Consider the following 9,106-nt stretch of genomic DNA (forward strand, 5'->3'; position numbering starts at 1 on the left):
CATAACCCTTGATCCCCTTGACAATCAAGAACCTATCTATCTCAGTCTTAAATGTACTCAATGACCTGCTCTCCACAGCCTTCTGTGGCAGTGAATTCCATAGATTCACGTCTTTCTGGCTTCAGAAGTTTCTCCTTATCTCCATTCTAAAAGATCTGCCCTTTCCTCTAAGGCTGTGCCCTCGGGTCCTAGACTCTCCTCCCAATAGAACATAGAACATAGAACATAGAAAAGTACAGCACAGTACAGGCCCTTCGGCCCACGATGTTGTGCCGTGGAATATTCCTAATCCAAAAATAAAATAACCTAACCTACATTCCCCTCAATTCACTGCTGTCCATGTGCATGTCCAGCAGTCGCTTAAATGTCACTAATGACTCTGCTTCCACGACTACCACTGGTAAACTATTCCATGCGCTCACAACTCTCTGGGTGAAGAACCTCCGTCTGACGTCTCCTCTATACCTTCCTCCTAACACCTTAAAACTATGACCCCCTCGTGGCAGTCATTCCTGCCCTGGGGAAAAGTCTCTGGTGATCGACTCTATCCATGCCTCTCATTACCTTGTACAGCTCGATCAGGTCACCTCTCTTCCTCCTTTTCTCCAGAGAGAAAAGCCCGAGCTCAGTCAACCTCTCCTCATAAGACAAGCCCTCCAGTCCAGGCAGCATCTTGGTAAACCTCCTTTGCACCTCTCCAAAGCCTCCACATCTTTCCTATAATAGGGCGACCAGAACTGGACACAATATTCCTAGTGTGGTCCCACCAGGGTTTTGCAGAGCTGCAGCAAAACCTCGCGGCTCTTAAACTCGATCCTCCTGTTAATGAAAGCCAAAACACCATATGCTTTCTTAACAACCTTATCCACCTGGGTGGCAACTTTGAGGGAGCTATGCACTTGAACACCAAGATCCCACTGTTCCTCCACACTACCGAGAATCTTGCCTCTAATTGTATATTCAGCATTTAAGTTCGATCTTCCAAAATGCATCACTTCGCATTTATCCAGGTTGAACTCCATCTGCCATTTCTCAGCCCAGCTCTGCGTTCTGTCAATGTCTCGCTGAAGCCTGCAATTTCCCTCGATACTATCAACGGCACCTCCAACCTTTGTGTCATCAGCAAACATACTAAACCACCCCTCAACCTCCTCATCTAAGTCATTTATAAAAACTACAAAGAGCAGAGGCCCAAGAACTTAGCCCTGCGGGACACCACTCAGCACTGACCTCCAGGCAGAATACTTACCACCTACAACCACTCTCTGCCTCCTGTCAGCCAACCAATTCTGAATCCAGACAGCCAAATCACCCTGTATCCCATACCTCCTGACTTTATGAATGAGCCTGCCGTGGGGAACCTTATCAAATGCCTTGCTGAAGTCCATGTACACCACATCAACTGCTCGACACTCGTCAACCTGTCTTGTAACCTCCTCAAAGAACTCAATAAGATTTGTAAGGCATGACCTGCCCCTCACAAAGCCATGCTGACTCCCTTTAATCACGCTATGCTTTTCCAAATAGTCATAAATCCTATCCCTCAGAATTCCTTCCAAAACCTTGCTGACCACAGATATAAGACTGACTGGTCTGTAATTTCCAGGGATTTCCCTATTCCCTTTCTTGAAAAGAGGAACAACATTTGCCTCCCTCTAATCTTCCGGTACAACTCCCGTGGAGAGTGAGGAAGCAAAGATCTTCGCCAGCGGCTTAGCAACCTCCTTTCTCGCTTCCCGGAGCAACCTAGGATAAATCTGGTCTGGCCCTGGGGACTTATCAATCTTAATGTTTGCCAAAATTTCCAGCACTTCAACTTCCTCAATCTCGATCTGTTCAAGCCTGTTTTCCTGCTCCTCAAAGTTATCATTCACAACAAGGTCCCCTTCCTTAGTAAAAACCGAAGCAAAAAACTCATTTAGGGCTTCCCCTATCTGCTCAGACTCCACACACAAGTTCCCTACGCTATCCCTGATTGGCCCTACCTTCTCCCTGATCATTCTCTTATTCCTCACGTATGAGTAAAATGCCTTTGGGTTCTCCCTAATCCTTCCTGCCAAGCCTTTTTCGTGCCCCCTCCTGGCCCTCCTCAGTCTACTTTTGAGCTACTTCCGAGCATGCCTGTAATCGTCTAAAGCTGTGCTGGACCCTTGCTTCCTCCACGTTACGTATGCAGCCTTTTTCTTTTTGACAAGAAGCACCTCTGTACCCGTCATCCAAGGCTCCTTAATCTTACCCCTTCTCACCTGTCTCAGAGGAACAAATTTATACATCACTCGCAACAACTGTTCCTTAAACAGCTTCCACATGTCTTCTGTGCCCTTTCTGTGGAACAATTGCTCCCAATCTGTACTTTCCAACTCCTGTCTGATAGCATCATAGTTTCCTTTTCCCCAGTTAAATATCTTACCCTGGTAACTGCTCCTTTCACTTTCCATGGCTATGGTAAATGTGAGGCTGTTGTGGTCACTGTCGCCAAAGTGTTCTCCCACCACGAGACCTGACACCTGTCCTGGCTCATTGCCGAGAACCAAATCCAAAATGGCCTCCCCCTTCGTTGGCCTGTCCACATACTGAGTAAGGAAACCCTCCTGAACACACCTGACAAAAACGGCTCCATCCAAACCATCTGCACTCAGGAGGTTTCAATCTATATCGGGAAAGTTGAAGTCACTCATAACAACAACCCTGATACGTTTGCACTTTTCAACAATCTGCCGGCCAATGAGTTCTTCGATCTCCCTACTGCAGTTTGGGGGTCTGTAGAAAACCCCCAGTGAAGTGACTGCTCCCTTGCTGTACCTAACTTCCACCCATACTGACTCAGTCGACAAACCTTCCTCGGCAACTTCAGCCATTACAACCTCAGTAGACGAGTCCTCAAAGGTTCTTTCAGCCACCGTTATACTGTCCTTGACCAACAAAGCCACACCTCCCCCTCTTTTACCACCTTCCCTGACCTTAATGAAAGATCTAAACCCTGGAACCTGCAACACCCATTCCTGACCCTGCTCTATCCATGCCTCTGAAATGGCCACAACATCGAAGTCCCAGGTACCTCTCCAAGCTGCAAGCTCACCTACATTATTCCGGATACTCCTGGCATTAAATTAGACACACTTCAATCCAGCTTGCTGTCTGCCAGCACACTCCTGTGACAGTGAGATCCTGAACATGTCCTCCCCATGCTCATCCTCCTGGGTACTAGAACTACACCTCAGTTTCCCATCCCCCTTCTGAACTAGTTTAAATCCACCCGAATGGCACTAGCGAATTTCCCACCCAGGATATTCGTGCCCCTCTCATTCAAGTGGAGACCGTCCTGTTTGTAGAGGTCCCACCTTCCCCAGAATGAGCCCCAATTGTCCATGTACCTGAAGCCCTCCCACCTGCAGCATCCCTGCAGCCACGTGTTCAGCTGAAATCTCTCCCTGTTCTTTGCTTCACTATCACGTGGCACGGGTAACAAACCAGAGATAACCACTCTGTTCTCGCTCTCAGCTTCCACCCTAGCTCCCTGAAATCCTGCCTGACATCCCTATCCCTCTTTCTAACTATGTCGTTGGTGCCTACGTGGACCACGACTTGGGGCTGGTCACCATCTCCCCACAGGACCCCAAAGACACAATCCGAGACATCACGGACCCTGGCACCTGGGAGGTAATACACCAATCGGGAGTCTCTTTCGTTCCCGGCAAACCTTCTATCAGTCCCTCTAACTAATGAGTCCCCAATGACTATCACTCTCTTCCTATCCCCGCTTCCCTTCTGTGCAAGAGAGACAGACTCTGTGCCAGAGACCTGCACCCTACTGCATGACCCTGGTAAGTCGTCCCCCCTCCAACAGTACCCAAAACGGTACACTTGTTTTTCAGGGGAACGACCACAGGGGATCCCTGCACTGACTGTTTCTTCCCCCTTCTAACAGTTACCCAGCTTTCTTCATGCTTAGGACGTACTACTTCCCTGTAACTCTTGTCTATCACTGACTCTGCCTCCCGAATGATCCAAAGTTCATCCAGCTCCCGCTCCAGTTCCCTAACGTGGTCTTGGAGGTGCAAGAGTTGGGTGCATTTCCTGCAGACGTATTTGGATGGGACACTAATGGTGTCCCTCACCTCATACAGCATGCAGGAGGAACATTCCTCTACCTGCACTGCCATCCTGCTCATCCCCTAAACAGAAGGTTATAAAGAGAAGCTTTCCTTGATTTGTCCCTGGTGTATAAGGTTAGAGGAGGTGGATGGGTGGGAGGTGCTACAGGGGTAGGGTCTTGGGTTTACACAACGATCAGTTATATAGCTGAGGGATGAACAAAAACGTCGCTCCCTTCCCAGAAACCTCTGCTCCGAGGTAAGCTCTTTATAGATTCAAAAACAGTGACTCACCGGCTTCCCGACAGGCCCCTGGTCCAAGCTCCCGCTCGTGCTCGTGCTGCTGCTCAACCAGAAATGGAAACATCTTCCCAATATCCACTTTATCCAGGCCATTTAGTGTTCTGTAAATTTCAATTAGATCCCCCCTCATCCTTCTAAACTCCAATGAGTGTAGTCGCAGAGTCCTCAAACGTTCCTCATATGTTAAGACTTTCATTTCTGCGATAATTCTCGTGAACCTCTTCTGAACCCGCTCCAAGGCCAGTACATCCTTTCTGAGGTATGAGACCCAAAACTGAACATAATATTCCAAATATAGACTGACTAGAGCCTTATAAAGCCTCAGTAGTACATCCCTGCCTTTATGTTCAAGTCCGCTTAAAAAAATGCCAACATTGTATTTGCCTTCCTGACTACCGACTCAATCTGCAAGTTTACCTTGAGAGAATCCTGGACTAGAACTCCCAAGTCTCTTTGTACTTCAGACTTCTGAATTTTCTCATTTAGAAAATAGTCCATGCTTTCATTCTTCTTACCAAAGTGCATGACGTCACACTTTCCCACATTGTACTCCATCTGCCACTTCTTTGCCCACTCTCCACACCTGTCCAAGTCCTTCTTCAGCCTCCCATCTCCTCAATACCACCTGTCCTCCATCTATCTTTGTATCTCCTGCAAACTTAGAATGTCCACAGTTCCATCATCTAGATCATTAATGTACAAAGTGAAAAGTTGTGGTCCCAGCACTGACGCTTGTGGGACTCCACTTGTCACCAGCTGCCATCCTGAGAAAGACCCCTTATCCCTACTCTCTGCTTTCTGCCAGACAGCCAATCTTCTATCCATGCTAGCACCTTGCCTCTAACACCGTGGGCCATTATCTTACTCAGCAGCCTCCTGTGTGGCACTTTATCAAAGGCCTTTTTGAAATCCAGGTAGATAACATCCATTGGCTCTCCTTGGTCTACCCTGCTCGTTACTTCTTCAAATAATTCTAGCAGATTTGTAGGGCATGATCTCCCCTTGATGAAACCATGCTGACTTGGTTCTACTTTACTATACACTTCCAAATATTCAGAAATCTCATCCTTTACAATAGACTCCAACATCTTACTCATGACCAATGTCAGGCTAACCAGCCGTCTTTTGCCTTACTTCCTTTTTAAACAGGGGTGTCACGTTAGCCATTTTCCAGTCCTCTGGGGCCCTCCCTGACTCTTGTAATTCCTGAAAGATCACCAATAATGCTTCCACCATCTCTTCAGCTATCTCCTTAAGAACTCTGGGGTGTAGTCCATCTGGACCGGCGATTTATCCACCTTCAGGCCAATCAGTTTTTTTTCCTTGATGATGGCCACCGTACTCAGCTCTGCGCCCAGACTCTCTTGAATTTTTGGGAGGTTACTCATGTCTTCCACCCTGAAGACTGACATGAAGTAATTATTCAGTTCCTCAGCCATTTCCTTTATCCCCACTACTATCTCTCCGGTGTCATTTTCCAGCACTCCAATATCCACTTTTGCCTCTCTTTTGCCCTTCACATACCTAAAGAAACTCTTACAGTCTTCATTTATATTACTGGCTAGCTTACCCTTATATTTAATCTTCTCCCACCTTTTTTCTGTTCTCATTGTCCTCTGTTGGTCTTTGTAAGCTTCCAAGTCCCCTGGTTTCCCACTGCCCTTCGCCACATCATATGCTTTCTCTTTTGCTTTTATGCTAGCCCTGACTTCCCTAGTCAGCCATGGTTGCCTCATCGTCCCTGTACCATGCTTCATTTTCCTAGGGATGAATTTTTGCTGTGTCTCCTGAATTACTCCCAGAAACTCCTGCCATTGCTGTTCTACTGTCTTTCCTGCTAGACTCCTCTTCCAATCAATTCTGCCCAGCTCCTCCCTCACACCTCTGTGGACATCTTTATTCAGCTGTAATACCGTTACTTTTGCTCCTATCTTCTTCCTCTCAAATTGCAATGTAAATTCAATCATATTATGATCACTGTCTCCTAAGGGTTCCTTTACCTTAAGCTCCCTTATCAAGTCTGCCTCAGTGCACAACACCAAATCCAGTATTGCCTGTTCCCTTGTGGGCTCTACCACAAGCTGCTCCTTGTAGACATTTCACAAACCCCTTTTCTTGCAATCCACTATCAAAATGATTTTCCTAGTCCACCTGCATATTGAAATCCCCCATGATCACTATGATTTTGCCTTTCTTACACACCTTTTCTGTCTCCTGGTGCATGCTGTGCTCCAGCTCCTGACTACTGTTCGGAGGCCTGTACACATCCCCAACTGTCTCCTGGTGCATGCTGTGCTCCAGCTCCTGACTACTGTTCGGAGGCCTGTACACATCCCCAACTATGTTTTTTTTACCTTTGCGGTTCATCAGGGTAGGGACATTACCAGTGTGCACCAAGGCCCCATACTTAATTTACATTTCACCATCTTCGATGCTGGAATTTGATGTCGCATTCCTAGAACATTGCCAGTTATACAAGACTGATTCCTGGAATGACACTACTGACATATTAAGAGAAATTGGATCAGTTAAGACTACATTCACTGGAGTTTAGAAGAATGATGTGATAGGGAACCTATGAATTTTTAACAGGACTAGACAGGGCAAATGTAATAGGAATGTTCCTGATGACTGGGGAGACCAGACCAGCTGTCACAGTTTAAGAATATGGGAGAGACCATGTAGGATTGAGTTGAGAAGAAATTCCTTTTTCCAGAGAATGGTGAGTCTCCGGAATTCTCTGCACAGAAAGCAGTTAAGACCAAACATTGAATGTTTTAAAGGAGTTAGGTATATTTTTGAGGGCTAAAGGGATGAAAGGTATGGGAGAAAGCAGGAACCGTTCACAGAGTTTGATGATCAGCCATGATCATACTGAATGGCAGAAGAGTTGCAAAGGGCCAAATTTCCTGCTTCGTTTTCCTATGTCTAACTGAACTCCAGAGGAGAGGCGAGAAAGAATGCTGTCAACATTCTCTCAGCATGTTTGTGAGTGCTAGCAAAACTAGATTTGGGAATTGGGCGAAAGACTCTCTGCTATTTTGAGTCATACCTAGCACAAAGGAAGACTGATATGGTTTATGGAGATTAATCTTAGTTCTAGGACATCTCTACAGGAGATAGTGTCCTCCATCCAACCTTCTTCAGCTGCTCTGTCAATATCACAAGGCTGATGTTCACTGTTGCATGAAGATAAAGAACAAAAGAAACAAGGAACACTACAGCGGAGGAACAGGCCCTTCAGCCCTCCAAGTCTGTGTCGACACATTTTGGCCTTCCATACCCAAACTGTATTCGCCCAGGTGCTTCTTGAGTGCTGCTATTGTGTGGGCTTCCACCACCTCCTCTGGCGTGCATTCCAGTCACTCACCACCCTCAGTGAAAAACCTGCCTCGCATATCTGTTTTCAACATTCCCCATCACGCTCCCCGCCCAACACCTTGAACCTGCGTCCCCTAGTAACTGACTCCTCCACCCTGGGAAAAAAGACTCAGATTCCACTCTATCCATGCCGTTCGCAGTCTTATAAACCTGCTGTGTTTCAGTGAAAACAAATCCAGTTTGTCCAACCTTTCTTCCTAGCTAAAACCCCCTTACTAAGGAACATCTTGGAAAACCTTTTCTGTAGCCTTGCCAAAGCATCCACATCCTCCTGATAATATGCCATTTAAGTATCAGGCAATCATTATCTCCAACAAGTGAGTGGCTATGCATTACCATCGATGTTCAATGGTATTATATTGATTAAATAGCCCACTTTCCATTTCTTGATGGCTACCACTGATCAGAAACTGAATTGTTATGGTCATATATATATAGTCCTACAAGAGCAGGTCAGAAGCTAGGAATCCTGCAAATTGCAACTCATCTCCTAACTCCCCAGAGCCTGTCCACCAATAGCATATTGGCAAAAGTCAGCAGCATAATGGAATACTCTCTGTTGACATGAATGAATGCAACTCCAAAGCTACTCAAACAACTTGACATCATCCAGGAAAAAGCAACCCATCTGACTGGCATCTTATCCACCGTCTTGAATATACACTCCCTTTTTTGTTTGGATTTGACTTATTGTTGTCACATGTACCTCGTTACAGTGAAAGGTTTTATTCTGTGTGCAGTACACGCAGATCCTGCACAGCCCAGGCCATCGTGGAAATCAACCTACCAATCACGGGCTCCATTTACGCTTTCCATATACAGCACAGAAAGGCTGCCAACATCAAAGACCCATCACACCCTGGTAATGCTCTCCTACAATCTCTTCTGTCAGGCAGAACTTACAGAAGCTTGAACACATTCATCGGCAGGTTCAGCAACAGCTTCTTCCCCACCATTATTAGACTGATGAACGGGCTCTGTAACTTCAAATATTGCTGTTTTTGTTAATGTTGATCTTGTTTAGTGCACACCTTGTATGATTTCACCTGTATGCCTCTGTCCAAGTTTTTTTCACCCTATGATCTGGATGTACTTGCTAATTACGGTCTGCCCGACTGCCTGCAAACAAAGCTTTTCACGAGATTAAGGTACCCATGACAATAAATCAAACCAAACCAGATCAGATACAAAGTGCATAAGAGTAACAGAACACAATGTTACAGCTGCAGAGAAGGTGCACAGAGTGCAAGGTAAACATTAAATTTAAAAATTGAAAGGTCCATTCAGAAATCTAATAACAATGGGAAGAAGCTGTCCTTGAATCTGAG

This window comes from Stegostoma tigrinum, chromosome 17 (assembly GCF_030684315.1).
Source record: "Stegostoma tigrinum isolate sSteTig4 chromosome 17, sSteTig4.hap1, whole genome shotgun sequence".
Lineage (NCBI taxonomy): Eukaryota > Metazoa > Chordata > Chondrichthyes > Orectolobiformes > Stegostomatidae > Stegostoma > Stegostoma tigrinum.